At 44.2% G+C, this 18,085-nt stretch overlaps 1 protein-coding gene across 18 annotated transcripts in view; it reads right to left on the bottom strand.

Annotated features, from left to right (window-relative positions):
* The window catches only part of LRRC63 (leucine rich repeat containing 63), a 32,854-nt gene extending 27,288 nt beyond the window's left edge, over positions 1-5,566 (bottom strand). For 4 of the 18 annotated variants that reach the window (XM_053284988.1, XM_053284996.1, XM_053284997.1 and 1 more), the window contains exon 1: positions 4,522-4,582. The gene's annotated coding sequence lies outside the window, so the exon portion shown is untranslated. Of the gene's footprint in view, positions 1-2,445; positions 2,476-3,417; positions 3,546-3,572; positions 4,067-4,144; positions 4,434-4,521; positions 4,646-5,277 lie in introns of those variants that run through there. The other 14 variants (XM_053284987.1, XM_053284979.1, XM_053284991.1 and 11 more) reach the window with 10 other exon arrangements.
* Positions 5,567-18,085: the final 12,519 nt, after the last annotated feature.

The raw sequence follows: 18,085 nt of genomic DNA, 5'->3' as shown, positions 1-18,085 counted from the left end.
CACATGGCTTTGTGGTCTCCAGGATTTGACACCGACTCGACATCACAATGTAGGTGCCTGCTTTAGAAGCCAAGCATCCTATGTGAAAAAAACAGACAGGCAGAATGGGAAGTAAAACTCAAAAGATTTTAAAGAGTATGGATACCAAAATGTCTTTAACATTTTTTTAAAAAATGTTTCTATATTTTATTGTAGCTTTTCTGTTTTAGAGTGACTTTTAATTGCATGTTTTATTCCATTGTTGTTTGTTTGTGAGTCACCTAGAGAACAATAGTTGTGAGACTGCCAATAAACAAAAAGTTATAGTACAATATAAAAATGGGAGATTTTGGAATGGTTGTATTCTATTTTGCAACCTTTCATATTTTGTGAATGAGAAGTTTGTCCTGGTGGGGATCCTGGAGAGAGAGAGAGAGAGAGAGAGTGTGTGTGCGGGGTGGGGTGGGGTGGGGTGGGGAGTCAGAAAGAAAAGGGAGGGAAAGGAGAAGGATAAAACGGAGTTGTTTCTGAATAAAGGTTAGTTAAAACAAACATAAGATTGCTTTTATGTTTACGAGGAAAGCAGCTATAAAACTGGCACCAAGTAACATTCAAAAGGCCTCGATAGATACTCACAATCTTGAATACAGAAAGCATGGCAGAATGTTAGCTAGAAAATTGTCAAATATGTCTGGGTACATAAAGGTGTTACAATTTAGGGGTGCAGGGGGGCAAAATGTCTAATGGCCTATTACAACATTGTGGAAAGTTTGCCAGTTCTGTGCACCAGGGAGATCAGAGTTCAAATCCCTGTTCAGCCATGAAACTCACTGGGTGACACTGGGCCAGTCACATCTTTCAATCTAACCTACCTCACAAGGTTGTTGTGAGGATAAATATAACCATCTACACCACTCTGAGTTTCTGAGATAAAGAGATGGATATAAATGTAAAAATAAGATAAAATAGGGAGTTTCATGAAATTCAGGATCATGAGAAAGTTGTTGTTTTTTAAAGCCCCAATGTCACAGCTTTACAGATCACCAAATGATAAGAAAACGATAAGCAGTTTATTAATACAGTACTGTATGCTCATTTTGGAAGAAGAGGCTAATAAAGGAGTTCAAGAACAGAAGTCCCCAGGCCAGAAGGCATGGCTGAGGCATTGTACAAAGCATTTAACAATTTGTGGGGTAAAACCTTCACCATCACGGGAATGGTATGTATCAGTTTCATCAAAACATGTAAAAATCATATGGAATATGCCTCTTAAAGACCAATGCCATATCACTCAATTAGGATACCCTCAATCAAATTAGGACAATAAATTCTCATTACAGCAATTTTAGCAAAAATGCTGGGAGCTACAGTAAGGAACTATGACCAACATCCAGAGTAACCTTCCATCAAAGTTCTGAGGTTTTATTTATTTCATTTATTTTGTTTAAAGTATTTATATCGCACTCCTCCAGCTGCTGCTCATGGAAGCTTGGAATAAAAAAGTAAACAATAAAAAAAACAATATAATGAAACACAATTTGCATTGCACAGGATATGTGTGCAATTTTTGGTGATCTCTCTTTCTATCTGCACCTGCCTGTGGCTCTTTAAACTACATCCTTGAGAGTTGGGAGACCCTCAGGAAGATAGTTTTGGGAGGCACAGCCGGCTGTAGAGGGAAGGAGAAATCACCAAAAATCGCTGCTCACACAATGGAAAACCCTGGGGTATCAGCAGAGGGTTAGCCTGGATTTCGGCCTATGTGCACAAAAGCAGACTCATCCTACAGGCAAATATCAAACAAAAAGGATACTCAGAAAACCCAAAGAAATATGCTAAGTTACTGTTTTAAGCTCTGAATAATGAAAATGTGTTTACTCGCCTTAACTGGTGACATAAGTGTGGGGAATTCTCTCTGGTAAGAGATACCCTTCTATTACAGCAGAGTGCACTGAGGCACAACACAGCCGAGTCTGCCGAGGCATGCGTGTATGCTGAGAGTAAAAGAAACTCGGAGCCAGTTCATAGTTTCAAATCAATATAAGGAGTCTTTATTGGTGAACTCCATTCTAGATAGTAAAGTGGAGAGATAGGATCTCTAATCTAGCTAGCTAGCTGGATGCAGAGGGATGGTTTCTGCATCTCTGCACACATGGTCCAGGGAGAGAGGAGTGTGGGTGTTGCAAGGGAGAAGAGGAAGAGGCAGGCAGGTAGGAAGTCCCTGAGAGTAGCAATCTACATATCAAAGGGATAGTGTCAGATCAGTAGAGAAAGGATGACCAAAGTCTTGACTCCTCTAGCCCTCTGACTCACTAATCTGTCCCCCTCTGTCATTGAGACATGAGACAGCGCAGAGTCCTTCACTTCCAACAATAAGCATGTGTTAAATAATATTGTGATAGAGTGCAAGTTTAAACCTATTAATTCTTTTTATCCAAAAGCAAAAGTAAGCAGAGGCGTTCTTACCCCTGGATTTGGGGGCCAAAGTCCAAGGCCTCCACACCCCCTGGGCACCCCCAAATCCTCTCTAGTCTGTCCTGGGTGGTGTGGTCTGTGCCCTCAAGAACCTATATGTTAAAAAATGATGCTTAACTTGCAGCAGCGGCAAGGCCTTTAGGACCAGGCTCCAGAATTACCTAGGTGCACCTCTGAGAGTAAGTATTAATGAATACATTACTCAGAACTTCTGTTGACAAGGGAAAGCTATACATTGTTCCCACTCCTGTTGATACAGAAGCAGGAACAATGGTGCGTGTGGATGTATGCACTCCCTAATGTTTTCATTCTCCCACCTGCCTTGCACTGGTTGCTTACATTAGTCGTGTGCATGGTTCAGTTCAGAGGCCATTGTCAAGGCCTCCGAACCGGTCCGGAATTCCGGGGGTTCGGTTTGGCCCGGGGGGGGGGGAGTGTGTGTCTTTAGGGGGGGTGGTAGTACTTACCCACCCACCCCGCCGCTCTTCCCCCTCCGGTGCTGGCGCTTTTCAAAACGTTCTTGGGGCGGCAGAGTTCCTCCCTGCCGCTCCTGCTCCCGTTGTTGTCCTTGTGAGCTGAAAAGCAGGAAGAGCTGGTGGCGCGCATGCGCCCTTCGTGGCGCGCGCGCTCGTCTCTGCCACTGGCGCGTGCGCGCCACATACATCACACTGCGCACGCGTGCACCAGTGGCGGAGACCAGCGCACGGAGGGGGAAACACCAGCGCCGGAGGGGGAAGTACTACCACCCCCCCTTAAAGCTACACCCCCCCCCATGCCGAACTGCCCCACCGCGGTTCCGTGCACATCCCTAGCTTACATTCCCAAGTGGATTTCTTTCAGTATAAGTGACTGCTATGGTCATATTTTTAAAAAGAATGCAAGTGCAAGCAGCATATACATTCAACAGTATTATTATTGCAACTAGTAATTTTAAGCCCATTAAATTAACGGGCGCTAGTAGACCTTTGGGGCCAGCTTCTCCTCGGCCGGCCCGCCTGCCTTTTGGCGTCAGAAGCAGAGATCGGGGAGGACGGAAAGGGAGACTCCTCCGCCCCCAAGCTTGGGTGGGTTTAGAAGCGGCGACAGCCCTCGCCCCGCTTCTCTCGCCCCTTCCTCACCATTCCTGGCAGAAGCGGATCCCCACGAAGCCCTGCTCGTAGGCCCTTTCTGACTCCATGGCAACCACCCGAGCAACCTGTCTCCTCTTAGGGGCTGCGGCAGTGCTAGCTCCATGCAGGAGCTTTGGCTTGGTAGGCAATCCTGGGGATGGGGTCGCTCTGCGAAGCTCGCTTGCCTGGCATCATGCAGCAGGCGCCCCCCAGGTCCTGCCTGGTCAGCCCCTCCAAGGTAGGGTTAGGGTTAGGAGAGGCTCCTGCCTGCAGCCGGGTGGGGAGAGGGAGGAGCCGCCGCCCCCGCCGCTGCCAGTCTGTGCAGGCCACCCTGAGGCCGAGCAAGCTGCTGGGCCGAGGCCTGGCTCGGGAGCGGCTTTTCCTCCTCCAGCCCATTGTTGATCACGTCACGCAGCTGGCGGAAGTCCTGGTTCTGCCCGGCCCAGAAAGCCTAGTAGAGCAGGGCCCAGCCGTTCACCGCCGCCTCCAGGCCCCTCTCCTGGGCCTCCATGCCAGCTGGTGGCTTCCGGCTGCTGCTCCCGCCGCCCACCAGGTTTTGCCGCGTCACGCATGCCTGTTACCTTTACGGGCGCTAGTTGTGTCTTCGGGCTCCCCGAGGTTGTTGTATCCTCGGGCCCCTGCCCCCGCCCTCTCGGCTGGCCCCGCCGCCTCGCTGGGCCCCGCCGCTGCGGCTCGCCGCCGTCTTCCCTGGCCTCCCCCGCCGCCGCCTCCTCCTGGCCAGGCCCGCCACCGCCTCGCCCGCACCGTGTCCTCTGGCCGAGGCGGCGGCTCTGCCGCCACCTCGCCCAGCTTCCCCCACCGCCTCCTCCCCCCGCCCAGCGTCGGTGGTGGCTGCTTCTCCTCAGCCCATCACTTCTCCTCCACTCGCTGCCTCCTCCCGGCCGGGCCCACCCCTCCTCCGCCTCGCCCGGCTTCCCCCGCCGCCTCCTCTGCTCACCTGGCCTCCCCCTCCTCCGCTCGCCTGGCCTTTTCCTCCTCCGCTCGCTGCCCACTGCCGCCTGCAAGACACCCAACATGGCGGCCGGTGCCTGCGTCCGTGTCTCCCTCGCCGTGTTTTGCGCACACGCTCCATGCATGCGCAGAACACCCGAAAAAGACACGGACGCAGACACCAAGCATCTTATTATATAGGATACCTACTAGTATGGGATATTTATTTATTTATTTATTTATTTGATTTTTATACCGCCCTTCCAAAATGGCTCAGGGCGGTTTACAATTAAAATAAACCATTAAAACAGTAAAGAGCTAAAACAAAAATTAAAAACAATATAACAACAATTAACAATTTAAAACAACAGTTAAACAGTCACAGTAATTAGAAACCCTGAAACCAGGTTAAAATATTAAAACAGATTTTAAAACCCTGGAAAGCCAGGCCAAACAAATTTTAAGGGCTCTCCTGAAGGCTAATAGAGAATTCAAATTGCGGATTTCCGCAGGGAGCGCATTCCACATCCCCGGAGCAGCTATAGAGAAGGCCCGCCTCTGAGTCGCCACCCGACGAGCTGGTGGTAACTGGAGACGAACCTCCTCAGATGACCTTAATGTGCGGTGGGGATCATGCAGAAGAAGGCGCTCTCTGAGGTAACTCGGGCCCAAGTCATTCAGGGCTTTAAAGGTAATCACCAGCACTTTGTATTTTGCCCCTTACTTCATATTCGGCACTCTGAATGGCAACTGAACATATTACCTTCTTTAAAGAAAAAGTCTTGGACTCGTTCCGTTTCTTGTCGTATGTGTTCATTCCATTTGTCAGTACTGGGAAAGGTCCACATGAGGCTGCCAAGGCCTTCAGGCATAGAGGTACCCTTTTGCCATGGCTTAGTTTCTATTTATAAGAGAGAGGGAGGGAGGGAGAGATGCAGGGGCTCAAACTTGTTTGTAAACAGTCCTGATGTGGATCCGGAGGCCCATCTCCTTACTTCCTGATGTATAGGGATTCTCCTTGTCATTACTCAGTGGTAAGGAAAAAATGCACCAGCTCATCTATACTGACTTCATAGGTTCAGTGCTAACACCTGATGAATCCTAGCAAAAATACCCATTCAGTCATGTGAGCCTCCACTGACAGTGTTAACCGCTACAGCCTAGACACAGGAGGCCTCTTCAGCGAGGGCCAAATTACACATGATGTTAAAGATAGGCGGCAACTTCTTCTTCTTTACTGGAAAGCAGCCATGGGACCTACTAATGTTATAGGAAAAGCAATACCTGGAGAGGATGGACTAACCTACACCATTTCCTCAGTTATAATCCCCCAAAGTGACTATCAGTTCTAAGGTAGAAAAAGCCTGCTGTTAAATTAGCAGGATTACAGATCTATTGCAATTCACAGCAGGTTGTTTGGCTTTAATATGAAGGCCTCAGTGATCTGCAATTGTTGTTAGCAGAACTGATGGACAGGCCATCTCTGTTTGCAATCAGGATTTTGGTAAGAGAGCAGGTGCATGCAATCATGCCTTGAAGAACCAGGTGGGGATCCTATTTTCAAAGCTCAAACAACAAAGGATGTGGCCAAACAGGACAAATCTGTTGTTGCAGAACTGGCCACTACAGCTCTTGATGGAGATGATAGGAGGGCTGCTTACAAACAGAAAGAAGCCTTTTTTAAAAAGAGTTCTTGCCTCTGCTCTCACTTCTGTGCCAGTCTCTCATGGCTGCCACTACCATCCAATAAACCCACCCAGACACACCCACCCAATCCCACTGAATGTGAGGTGCAAATCCAAGAACTTGTGAAGTAACAGAGAGCTCCTCCTGAGCATATTTTTCATTATCAGCCAGTAATTCTAATTTGCTCATGCACATCTAGGAACAGAGAAATCTTGCAAGTCCTTAGAATGAACTACATACACAGCAGCCTGGATGGAGGTTCCTCTTCCCTCACTCCTTTCTTTACTTTACTCAGTAGTGAAAACCTGCTCCAGATCAGAGGTTCTGGGTGAGCAGAGCCAGTTGCCTGGAAGATATTTCTTCCTGTTCCCAGGGAGGAGGCGAGTGATTATTTTCAAGCCTGCAGCAGAAAAGGCTAATAGAATTTCCTCTGCTCTGTCGGGAGAACTTTTCTGGATCATTTGAAGAGGGGTCAAAACATGATTTGCAACAATAAGCTGACTCTGAAGGAAAGGTCAAATATACCTTATAACAGGAGCCAGCATGTTTGTTTGTTTGGTTCTGTTGGGTGAGTCCTGCTTCTCCTGCCTCCACACCACGAATGACAGATGTACCTACTCCCACACTGATTTCCTCTTCCGTTTTCCTCCATGCTTCAGGTGGATTAGCAGCTTTCTTTGTTTAATGTGCTGCTTATGCATTTATATATTTAATAACCATTTGGCCTTTTTAATTAACTGTTCTTTAAAAAACTCTAAGAAGTAGTTTGCAGTGCACACGTGGCTTCTGATGCAAATTGGAAGAACTCTGTGTATGTGGGTTTTTGGTGTTTTTTTTTTGTCTTGACCTCAGTCCTGGAGAGATTCTTTGCTGGATGATGTATGGAGTGTGCTTAAGGAATACATGACTCCAACTTTTGAGTACATCTGTACTGTCCCTGAAATGGCAACTGAAGTTTTGACCATTTCCCAGACATATCTCTATTAATGGAGCCTGATGCCAGACTCCTGTGACCAAAAAATAAATTCTCAGCTGCTTAAAGACTAAAATAACTAAAAAAGTTAAAAATCAATTGAGCTATCCATCACAATCCTGAGATCTCTTTCCTGGTTAGTAACTAACAGTTGAGATCCCATCAATGTATAAGAGAAGTTGGATGGTTTGCTCCAATGGGCATCATTTTTCACTTATTTACACTGAACCTCACTTGCCATTTTGTTGCCCTCTCTTCCAATTTGGTGATATAATTTTTGAACTGTTCACAATCCATTTTCATTTCCACCACCTTTAACAGTCTGGAAACATCTGAAAATTTGCCCCCCTCACTGCTTACTCCGACTGCAAGTAATTTATAAACCAGTTAAACAACTCTAGTCTCAGTACAGTTCTTAGAGGAACTCTGCTTCTTACTTCCCTCCAGAATGAAAATTGTCCATATTCCCACTCCCCATTTCTTGTTCTTTACTGCTACCAACCCATAAAAGGACCTCATCTATTATCCAATGGCTGCTAAGTTTACTCAAGAGCCTTTGATGAGGAAGTCTGTCAAAAGCATTCTGAAACTCCATGTATACAGTGCCAAACAAATCACCTCTATCTGCATGCCTGTTTAGACTCTTTAAGAACTTTAAAAGGATAGTGAGGTAAGACTTACCTTTGAAGAAACCATACTGATTCTCCTTCAGCAAGGTTTGTTCTATATGCTATTGTTATATTGTTCATGAATTGACCCAGAACAGATGTTTAGCTAACCAGCTTGTAATTTCTTTGATCGCTTTTTTAAAAAAATGAGTTGTATTGGCTACCTTTTGGTCCCCTGGCATGAAGTCAGATCTTAGGAAGAAGTTACATATTTTTGTTAGAAGATCAACATTTTCACATTTGAGTTAAGTCAGGTGGATGTTGTCTGGCCACACTGATTTGTTAATTTTTAATTTGTCAATATACCCTAGAGCTTCATCACTTGTCGCCTCAGATTAAATAATTTCTTCAGACTCCCTCCCTGAGAAGGTCAGTTCAGGCATGGGTATGTTCTGTAGTTAAGACAGATACAAAGAATTCATCCAGTTTCTCTGTAGTCTCCATATCCTCCTTAAGCATCCCTTTTGCTCCCTTGCCATCTAACTTCCTTCCTGGAAGGTTTCCAACTTCTGATGTATTTAAGTAACTTTTTATTGTTTGCCTTGATGTTTTTAGCCACACACTCCTCAAATTACTTTTTCACATCTTTTATTGTCGGCTTACATTTCTTTTGCCAAAGTTTGTGTTCCTTTCTGTTCGCATTTAGCAAAGCTTCAGTTTTCCAGAGGAGATCTTCTTTATAGCTGTCCTGTCTCTACTCGTTAGCCATGCTGTCATCCTCTTAGATTTGGTGGTGTCTTTCCTAATTCCAGCAGAATGAGAGTCTGCAAAGTGTATGGGAGATTGAGGAGCCCAGTTTATATATGAGCTCCCATTCTGATCGCCCATATCTCATCTGGGAACTTGAACCCCTCAAAATTTACTAGTTTCTCTAGTCCTGGGTGCTACTTAGGATGAAGTCCAAGATCACCTCCCTTCTGGCTGATTCCACAACCAATTGTTCTAAGACACAGTCATTTAGAGTACTGTATCTAGAAATGTTGCCATGAGCTGAAGATGAATTGACCCAGTCTGTGTGAGCAGGAGCGTAGCTAGGGAAGAAGGGACCCGTGTTCATCCCTCTCTCTGGCGGCCCCTCAGATTGAGGGAGACAATGGAGAAAATAGGAAAGGATGGAGCTGGAGGGCCCTCAGGAGCTGGGGGCCCGTGTTCTTTGAACCCTTTCGTTCAATTATAGCTATGCCCCTGTGTGTGAGGTAATCAAAGTCATCCATTATTACAACACTTTCTCCCTTAGATGCCTTCCTGATTTCTTTCTCCAACTCAAGATCATATTCAGCGTTTTCATCAGGAGTATCAGTATGCCACCACTAATGGATTATCTTTCAGGCTTGGAAGTTGCCAGCTACCTATGACCAGCTATCATATCTCACAGTTTGCTCAACTAACTCTCTGCTTCTAGAGATGCTTTTCATGCCAAGGCCAAGACAAAGATGTTTTGTTGGTTTCATCTGACCTTAAATGATTCTGTACACTCCTGTGCAGCAAATGAAGGAAAGGGTCAAACCTCATTCTGCCCCTTTCCCCAATTGCAGGAAAGCCCTTTCAGCATGAACACAAAAAGGATTAGGAGCCAGAAGTAATCATTGGGAGAACCACTAGTTTCCTGCTTGCCCTAGGGAAACAAGTGCTGATGCTGCATCCTAGCTGCTTTCCTCATTCACCTGATGGGCCAAGCAGACCATCAGATCCCTACTGAGCTCAGGTAGGAAAAAGAGTGCCCCTCTCCATCTCCCTCCAGGTGCCCAAACCAAAGCACACTTAGCTGTCCCCAGCTACCTTGAGGAAGTGCGGAGACAGTGTCATACTTAGCGCTCTAGCCAGCCCTTACCTTCCAGAAATATGTAAGGAGCCTGTCACATAAGCAAGGTGAAACCAGTGACCTGGCATCCTTGGAGATGACTGTTAACGGTATGATGGAAGCTTCCTTGTGATTGGCTAGAGGAGTGAACGATCATTCCATACTATAAACACTAGGGGAAGAACCAGCATGATTGCCCAAGAAGCCATCTTGCACTGCTGATTGATACATGTAGGAGATGCCATAGTTCTGGTTAACTAGCAGTCAAGAGAAATTATGGGGATAGAGAGCTCTTGTTCAACCAGCTGTTCCACTGAGCACCTATGGCATGGAGAGGGCAAAGTGCTGAAATTCTGCGCATGTACAAGCACACCAAGAACTGGATAGGCAAAGCGATCAACAGCTCCCAAGAGCTCTAACTCCCAGGAGCAATGCTTCATGGCTGTGTGAGGTATGTTCCAGTGCAACATCTCCACCGAATCTCTTTTCTCCCTTATACTTATCTTCTTTAAATATTTAGAGAAACCTGCACTCATTCCTACAAAAGACCCAACTCTGAGGCTTGTCAGACATGATTTCCCATAATTAACACAGTAACAGCAGGGGCGATCTTGGATTCTCAAGTGCCCTTCTTCGCACACCCTTTGCCCAGATAACATTTGAACCAGACTATATTGTGTTTATTTATACACAGGCTGTCCCACCCAGACTCAGCAATACATCTTCCCTCCTACATTTCATTGGGTGGTGAGGATCCATCATCCTGGGGAGATTCTGTGCATAAATATAAATGCTGCCCAACCCAGTTTAAATGTTATGCTCTACATATGGTAAGGAGACTTGAGGGTGGGGAGGGTGTATATGTGAACTGGAGACTTGCTCCTGCTGTTTCCAGACTGATTCCTGTCAAGGCAGTCATGTAAACAGGCCCTGTCATGGTGATCAAGCACAAAAATGCAGGTTGTAAACCCATGAGAGCGATCTTGGCAATTATGTGCAGCTCCTTTAATTTAGACATAAGTACAGAATGGCAGTCATAACTTTCAGGTTTATTAGTAGTGCTGTCTTTTAAAAGAGCACATGTTCTTTTCAGCTCTGCCTTGTTCTGTAAACATCTCTATCACTTTCCTTTACTCTCCTCATTCAAATCCGTGTCCAAAGGCATCCGGTTTAGATCCACTGGCACTGGCAGAAGCAAGAGGGGCTGGAAGGAGCCACAAGAGAATGAATTAGGCAGTAGAGTAGATGAACCATTCAGTTCCTGACAAGGAGTATAGGAGAGTTCTAATGTCTGAGTGTGTTCGGGTGGAACAACAATTTCAACCAGTTCATACAACTAATAGGCTCAAACAATTGATTAGTAGAGTAATCCTTGCAGCCCGAACTAAAAGGCATTTTAACTGTGGAATTGCTTTTATTTATTTTTACTTATTACATTTATATTGTGCTTTTCTTGCATTAGAGCCAGTGTGGTGTAGTGGTTAGAGTGCTGGACTAGGACTGGGGAGACCCGAGTTCAAATCCCCATTCAGCCATGAAACTAGCTGGGTGACTCTGGGCCAGCCACTTCTCTCTCAGCCTAACCTACTTCACAGGGTTGTTGTGAAAGAGAAACTCAAGTATGTAGTACACCACTCTGGGCTCCTTGGAGGAAGAGCGGGATATAAATGTAATAATTAATAATAATTATTATTATTATGGAACTCATGGAGACATATATAGGATGCCCTGGCAGGCGGTCTCACAGTGAGGCACTGCCAGCCTCAGACCTGTTTAGCTGAAGAAGCCCACATGCTGTGCAGTAGTAGGTGAGTGGAAGAAGGGCTGTGTGGTTGCAGGGAGCCTTCAGCATACCTACAGTGAGGGTTTTTCTCACATGGCTTTATGCCTGGGGTGTCTGAAGAGCGAATCTGCTTCGCAGCAGATTTGCAAGTTTACTTTGGGGGATTAAATTGACAGTCCACATAGCTGTCGGCTCCTCCTGCACTCCCTGGGATCTTCGACATTCCTTCCCACTGGAAAAAAACGCCTCCCTTCAGTATTACTTTTTAGTTTGACAGCCAGCCGGATGTCCACAAAAGTGACAAGCTAAAGCAACAGAACTTAACTCCAACCTGCAGTCTCCATTGTTAAGCTTCCAAACATCTGCATATCCAAACATTTGCATATGTAAGCTGTGTTGTTATGGTGATCAAACTTTAAAGCACAGGAAGACACACATTTTGCTTGTGCTTGCTTTTAACTCAGGAATTTCTCCCTCCCTCCCCCTCCCCTTTTGGACCCCACAGAATTGCATCAATCTGCTACAACCCCTTCCCCCCACCCCCAGCATTTGCAATTGCAAATCACTCAAAGAACACACCAGACTGAGCTGTCAAACTCTCCTTTGCTGATTAAAAAAACAAACACGAGGAAAGTGTGAGTAAGCCGAATTGTCAGCAATAGCCCCTCTGCACAACAAAGGAAAACATCAAGTTTTCTTCAAAAGCTGCTGGAAATACAGGATTTTTAAAAGCCAGAAACACTTCAGGCTAAGCCAGAATGCCCAGCCTCACTTTGGGGGAAAACAGAGTCATGTCTGTATTGGTCCATGATAGCCCGCAGAGACGTCGGGGTAAATACAACTAATGTGTGTACTGGCACACTCCAATCTGGAGTGGATTTGAATTACAGGCCATGTGTGTAAAGCCTCCAGCTGAGGGGAAATTTTTTTTGCTTTTCCCCTCTTGCTGCAAAATACCTTTCTGCTAGCAGTGATATACCCCCTGCTAACGGAGTAAAGAGGGACTTTTAAAAAGTGAACATAAGAACAGCCCTGCTCGATCAGGCCCAAAGCCCATCTAGTCCAGCATCCTGTTTCACACAGTGGCCCACCAGATGCCACTGGGAAGCCCACAGGCAGCAGCTGAAGGCATGCCCTCTCTCTTGCTGTTACTCCCCTACAACTGGTACTCATAGGCATCCTGCCTCTGAGGCTTGATGTGGCCTATAGCCCTCCGACTAGTAGCCATTGATAGACCTCTCCTCCATGAAGTTATCCAAACCCCTCTGAAAGCCATCCAGGTTGTTGGCTGTCACCACATCTTGTGGCACAGAATTCCACAAGTTGATTATGCATTGTGTGAAAAAGTACTTCCTTTTGTTGGTCCTAAATTTCTTGGCAATCAATTTCATGGGATGACCCCTGGTTCTAGTGTTATGCGAGAGGGAGAAATTTTTCTCTCTGTCAACTTTCTCCAGACCATGCATGATTTTATAGACCTCTATCATATCTCCTTGTGCAGTCGTCTATTTTCTAAACTAAATAGCCCCATGTGTTGTAGCCTTGCCTCATAAGGAAGGTGCTCTAGGCTCCTGATCATCTTGGTTGCCCTCTTCTGCACCTTTTCCATTTCTACAATGTTCTTCTTTAGGTATGGTGACCAGAATTGTATGCATTACTCCAAGTGTGGCTACACCATAGATTGGTATAAGGGCATTATAATATTAGCATTTTTATTTAAAAACCCCTTCTTAATGATCCCAACCCTGGCATGGAATTGGCACTTTTCACAGCTGTTGCACCTGAGTCGACACTGTCAACAAGCTGTCCACCACAATCCCAAGATCCCTCTCCTGGTCAGTCACCAACAGCTCAGATCCCATCAGCTTATATGTGAAGTTGAGGTTTTTTGCCCCAATATGCATCACTTTACATTTGCCAACATTGAACCACATTTGCCATTTTATCACCCACTCCCTCAGTTTGGAGAGCTCTTTTTGCAGCTCTTCACAATCTGTTGTAGATTTCACTACCCTAAATAGTTTGGTGTCATATGCAAATTTGGCCACCTTATCATGAATGTATTAAAAAGCACCGGTCCCACTACAGATCCCTAGGGGACCCCACTTCTTCCCTCCATTGTGAAAACTCTCCATTTATACCTACCCTCTGTTTCCCGTCCTTCAACCAGTTATCAATCCACATGTTCTTGTCCCCTTATCCCATGACAGCAAGTTTTCTCAAGAGCTTTTGATGAATAACTTTGTCAAAAGCTTTTTGGAAGTCCAGGTATACTATGTCAACTGGATCACCTTTATCCACACACCTGATGACACTCTCAAAGTACTCCAAAAGATTGGTGAGGCAAGATTTACCTTTGCAGAAGCCATGCTGGTTCTCTCCCAGCAGGGCCTGTTCTTCTATGTGCTTTACAATTTTATCTTTGAGAGAAATGGCGGTTCTCTGTTTAGCAGGGGAGAGCAACTGACCCTATCCATCCCCAGCATAGTATCCCTCCAGTGGCTGTTGCTGGTATCTATCTTATGTTTCTTTTTTAGACTGTGAGCCCTTTGGGTACAGGGAACCATTTTATTTATTGATATGCAATAAATTTGGGAACTTTTATGGAAAAGCGGTATATAAATATTAGCTGTATTTGTATTCATACCCCTGACGGTTGCACAACTCTCTGAGACATATGCCTGCAAGTAGAGAGCTGTTTTGTAGCAAGAGGAAAGAAGCAAAAAACCACTCCCCGTTCCCCCTCAACTGTGGGAGTAGCACTTCCTCACTTCCTGTAGGTACGCTGAAGGCTCCCTGCAACTGTGCAGCACTTCTTCCGCCCATCTCCTGCTATAAAACATTTGAGCCACTGTCTGCTGCATAGTTTGCCTTCAGACCAGGCCCTGTGATTTTTTAATCTCTTCTCTGCACGAAACTATACATTTCAGCATCTGTGGTCGATTTGTTATAATGTAATCATATTGAACATTCATTTAGGAATATCATCCAAATATAAGGAAGTACTAAGAGATTTTCTAAGGGTTTACAAAAGGGAATAACTTACCTAATATTGGCTAATTATTATTATTATTTTTTAAAAAACAACCTTTGTCACGGGATTGACAAATGAAAAATTTAATACTAGTAAATGCTGGATTACATGTGAAGACAATTACCGCACTTCCCACCTAGAAACATTCTCAAACCTCACAAAAATTGTAGTTAGCTGCATCAGTCCATTGGAAAAATCCAGAAGTCACAGTACCAGACTGTGACTCTCAAACTTGTTTCAGCACAAATTCACAGAGGGGCATGTTTGTGGATGTTTTTGTCAGCACTGAAAGATGACTACCCTTCAATTTTGTTTTTGGGTAATTGCAAGATGTTCATCTGTTCAGAGAAAGGACAATGTTTCCTGAGTTGGTTTCATTTGTCCTCATTGACATACACAGATAGTGAAATTAACTGGCCATTGTGATGTCATTCCTTTCACAACATGATAGCTGATTAGTCATGTGGGTGATCCCAGCCAGTCAAGGAAGATTACAGTAAGGGAAACGTGGCTCTGAAGCCGAAGTAGAGATGCAGAGAACAGAATAGAAATGGGTGAATTTTCACACAATTTAGTGCGTATTGAGGACGTTTTACCCCTGTTAACTGAGCAAAGAGGCACCTTTTTTTAAAGTGGTGATTCTCTTTATTTAGCAGGGGGAGAGCAACTGGCCCTATCCAACCCCAGCTCAGCATTCCTCCAGTGGCTGTTGCTGGTGTCTACCTTTGTGTTTCTTTTTAGATTGTGAACCCTTTGGGGACAGGGTTCCATCTTATTTATTTATGTCTATGTAAACTGCTTTGAGAACTTTGGCTGAAGAGCAGTATATAAATATTTGTTGTAGTAGTAGTAGTTTTCAGAACCCTCCCAAAAGCACTTATTGGAACCTGAAAATCAAAACAGGAGAACATTCAGCATAACTGGTAGAGTAATATATAGTCTATATAAATAAGCTACAGTGTCTTGAAATAATATAAAAGTCTTTATTGTCAAACCACACTGTTCATTCAAATTTTAAAATGTACTTTCTACTTATATAAAATACCTCATATTTTGGGTCATATGGCCCTTTATAGAAGATGTAAATAGATTATGTAAAACCATATAAGAGTCTTTATAAACATTGGATGAGGATCAATTATAACTTCAGTTAGAAATTTTGCATATCACAGATATGACATCCTTTAAACAAACATTGAGCTTGTTCTGTTATATTCCAACAATGTAAAACAACATCTTTTCTACTACCATTTAACCATGCACTAAAAAAGTGTTAAGATTATGAACAAATAATTCCATGATGTCATCAGTTAAAAACCCTTAGAGCCAAATATTTAGATACAGCAACATTACATGCTCTCTCCCCCTTTCTGTACTCAGTTCTCAAAGTGGTCACTTAGCTTTACTCCCTCCAAATACCTGACCCTATTAAAATCTGCAACAAAATCTTTATGTAGTTGAACCATTTCAAAAAGAAGCTTTTTGCACCACATACCAAATCTTAACAGAGATATTAAAATATATGACTTACAACTGGGAAAGCACAAGAAGGCATCTTGTGGCATATTAAAGACTGAGCGATTTATTATAGCATCCACGCATTTTCCTGGACTAGAGTCTGCTTCATCAAATAACATGAAGCAGACCCTCAGCTAGCAGATTTATATAAATATATACATTCATAAGTATAGAGAGAAAAATTGTAAACAGGAGGATGCAAAGGCCATGAAATGTAAGAGGATACAGTCTGTGACATTTAAGAAATTGAGAAAGCTCTATTCAACATTCAGCCAAGTTTCACCTTGCCTGTTGGTTCGTTCTCACCTATACAATCTCTGTTATTGCATGAGAAAAATCTGTGAACTGCTTCAGTTATCTTGGATGTGGAATTTTGCTCATGTCCCTAATCCTGCCACTGGTAATTTCTCTTCATTTAAGAGAGATCCTGCATCCCTCCTACCTTTACACACACACACACACACACACACACACACACACACACACACACACTCCTTTTCTTAATCTGCAAGGGATTTGTTGTTCTTTTGCCTTAAAGAAAAACTATCCAGCAAAAGAAACATATCTTCAAATCAAAACAAAACAAGAATTCACACAATCTTTCCATCCCCTCAAATGGATCAAAGAATCACATATATTCTGATGTCACATAACACATCTTATGCAAGAAGAGTTGTGTGTATATAGAGCTGCTGCCTCACTATCATCATAGTCACAGGATTTCCAGAACTGGATTGTGTGACTTGCCTTTGAAGTTAGGAGATGTAGCTAAAGCTGACAAATGAGCCAGAGCCAGTGATATATTCAGAATGAAAGCTCCAGTCATCCTGAGAAACTTACTATTCATAGGACTAGGGTATTCTTTCTTCTCCGACAATCAGAGGAGTAAAGAAACACATTTCCTCTTAGACCCTCTTAGTTTAGAATATAGAAAGCTAGTTACTCGCACACACAGACCATAGTCCACTTACTTAGCCTAGTATTATGCCACCAACAATGGACGGCACCAGTCCTTTTTGCGGGGGTGGGGCGGGGATTGAAAATCACAGAATTGAAAATCACAGGATTGAAGAGTGAACCACTCTCTGCCATCTGTTTCAGGATATCTGGACAGGCCATCTTTTGGCACTGTGCTTGTTTCATCTTGCTTATTATGACGACACCTATAGTAAGGGTACTTTCAGAATGTGAGTGGCTCTTCCCCTTTCCAACATCATTGTAACTAATGTGGTTTCCTCTGCTCAGGAATGGGTAGAAAGGAGGACAGAATTTGATGGTTAAGGAGATACAGCAAGGACTTGCCGGGCTGGCTTCAGAGTGTGGTAAGGTTGATCGCTGGTGGCCACAGTGACAGGGGTCCACCAACCCAACTGTGTAAGAATTCTCACTTTGCACAGAGCCACCACATAAGTCAAAGGCAGTGCAAGAGGCTTCTCAGTACTACCCTCCTCTTCCAGGTTATGGAGCCCACTGAGGTGCCTTTATTATATATTATATTATATTATATTATATTATATTATATTATATTATATTAATTAGTACACCACCCCAAACTTCCATCTCTGGGCACTGTAAACAACATAAATCAAATCAAAACAGACATAAAAACCTTTAAATGATTTAAAGCCACAAATCTAACCAAGCTTTTAAACTAAAAAACCTTGGGTGAAATAATGTGTCTTTTAAAAAAGTTTTCAGAGATGGGGAGGCTCTTATTTCAGCAGGAAGTTATCCAGACATGGCTTCATGCCGTGGGGTATCTGAAGAGCGAATCTGCTTCGCAGCAGATTCACAGCTGTTTAATTCGGGGGATTAAATGGACCATGGCTCCTCTCTGCAATCCCTGCAGATCTTTTTCATGTGTGTGTTCCCACAGCTTGCTCCGAGTTTTTTCTCCAACCAATCACATCCCAGAGGAGGAGGCGAGAGACTTTTTATTTTTTTGTTTTGTTTTGTTAGTTTGATAGTTAGTTGTGGAAGACCTGGGAGACACAGACAAGTTGCCAAGCAGCCAGATCAAACAACAGAATGCTTAACCGGCCGAATCTGACCCAAATCTTTGCCGATTTTTATAATGAACTTGCCTTTGTGTCTTTGATGAACTTGCA

The sequence above is a fragment of the Hemicordylus capensis genome, chromosome 1 (assembly GCF_027244095.1).
Source record: "Hemicordylus capensis ecotype Gifberg chromosome 1, rHemCap1.1.pri, whole genome shotgun sequence".
Lineage (NCBI taxonomy): Eukaryota > Metazoa > Chordata > Lepidosauria > Squamata > Cordylidae > Hemicordylus > Hemicordylus capensis.
The sequence above is the reverse complement of the archived record's forward strand: the minus strand, read 5'-3'. Positions and strand labels throughout refer to the sequence as shown.